Source organism: Pteropus alecto, unplaced genomic scaffold (assembly GCF_000325575.1).
Source record: "Pteropus alecto unplaced genomic scaffold, ASM32557v1 scaffold3987, whole genome shotgun sequence".
NCBI lineage: Eukaryota > Metazoa > Chordata > Mammalia > Chiroptera > Pteropodidae > Pteropus > Pteropus alecto.
This window is the reverse complement of record NW_006439296.1, coordinates 313-2,450: the sequence shown is the minus strand read 5'-3', so window position 1 is coordinate 2,450 and position 2,138 is coordinate 313.

Genomic DNA, 2,138 nt, shown 5'->3' with positions numbered 1-2,138 from the left:
ATCTATGTGCCATCCTCGGGCAGCCGGGCAAAGCTTACTATACGGCAAGGGGCCGACTCTGGTCATCCTCTATTTGGGTGCGAAAACCTCGCTATAGAAAAAGGCCTTCAAGGAACACAGCTTTCTATGTGTCCTCAGGAAGGAAGCCCCACATGTGCTAAGCCAAATGAATATTCTTGTGCCTCTTGGGGCTGCGAAACAATCGCACCATGGGAGAGTGAACCGGGAGGGAGAGATCATTACATATCTCTCAGCCGCCCTATTCAGTCTGTATGTACTAATCTAGGAAACTGTAACCCTGTAACCCTTACTGTGAAACAATGGAATGCACAGACCTGGACTACAGGGAAGACATGGGGGCTTCGTTTATACGTATCGGGAGTTGATCCTGGTATACTCATTACTGTACAGCGGCAAGTCAATTGCCGCTTCTCGCCTCTACCCATAGGACCCAACCACTTACTGAACCCCTTGATTCCTTTGTCCTCGACATCACCACCTCTACCCCTTGACTCCTTGGAAAGTGCTACTCCCACCCTACCCCCCATCTGGATCATCCCGGGGCCACCACAGGTCCTCAACCCAATGTTAGATATGCTAGATATAGTTTTTAGCTTTGTTAATCAAACCAACCCTAATATCACTAGTGATTGCTGGTTTTGTTTGAACCCAGCCCCACCATACTATGTAGGGCTCAGAGCTACTGCTGCTTTTGGAAATTCCACTCACCAGATCAGGAATATTTCAGTAAACAATAGCAGCACTGTTGGAGCCAGCCGACGAAGGAATTGAGGGTACCTGAAAGGGGGGAGCATGGGCTGAGGAAAAGAAAGAAGACAGACAGAATTGCAGGAGGGAGCACAGATTCAAGCTGTGTCCCCGAGTTTATTTAAAACACACTACTTATAGCATTGCAATGAGAAAACAGCAGTCAAGACCCAAGGTCAGCCAAATTACTCATCCTGCAAAACAGTGAAGTTCTCACAACTCAGAACTCTCTGCTCTGCTATTAAGCTCCCTTCTTGGAAAACACTGAGTGCTTAAAATAGTTTAGGGCCACTTATCTTAGAGCTCGCCAAGTTAGCTCAGCTCCCAACACAGCACTTTGTGCCCTTGGGGTAGGACCCCCAAGCTCACTCTTGGAGACCTACAAGGCCAGGGAACTTGTATCCACTCCACTGGCTATCCCTTGAGCACCTCACCCTATGCCCAGAATTGTAACAGCACCACTCTCATAGACACTACTCCTCCGTTTTACTTAGTTACCTCACGAGGCACCTGGTTTGCCTGCAATACTGGTCTAACCCCTTGTATCAACTCCAACTACTGGTCCCAGGAGACAAATGGCTTCTGTGTACTAGTTCATGTTACCCCTCAAGTATACTTCTACTCTGGGGAAGGGGGCCGCGAACATTTCCAGTACCTAGACCATCAAATTACTAAGAGGGCGCCTATCCTGATACCTGCACTAGTAGGCCTAGGTATTACAGGATCAACAGCTGTTGGAACGGCAGCCTTAGTAACGGGAGATGCTAACTACTGGACTCTGAGTCAACAAGTAGACAAGGACTTGCAAGACTTAGAGACTTCGGTTTCTCACCTAGAGACCTCTGTGAACTCCCTAGCAGAAGTAGTTTTACAGAATAGGAGAGGACTAGATCTCCTCTTCCTGAAACAAAGAGGTCTCTGCATGGCTCTGGGTGAAACTTGCTGTTTCTATGCTAACCATTCAGGTATTATCAGAAATAGTTTAGCCTTGGTCAGACAGAGACTCCTATGACAGAGAAGAACAATGTCAGCAGACAGGGTCTTGGTATGAGAACCTGTTAAATGGATCCCCTTGATTAACTACACTGCTTACCTCCATCACAGGATCTCTAATATTGGTACTTCTGGGGTTGCTATTGGGCCCCTGTGTAATTAATTGGATAACGGCCTATGTCAGAGAGCAGGTCCAGACAGTAAAACTCATGGTCCTCAGAACAAACTACCAACCACTCCAGGTTGGAGAATCAATGATTTGAATTTCCTTTGAAAACCAGTGGGGAATGTAGGAGTAAAAAACTTTCCAATAAATCAGTCACAGGGAAGTGATATCTTCAGGCGCCAGCCCCCGGGAAAGCACTGACAGCCACTAG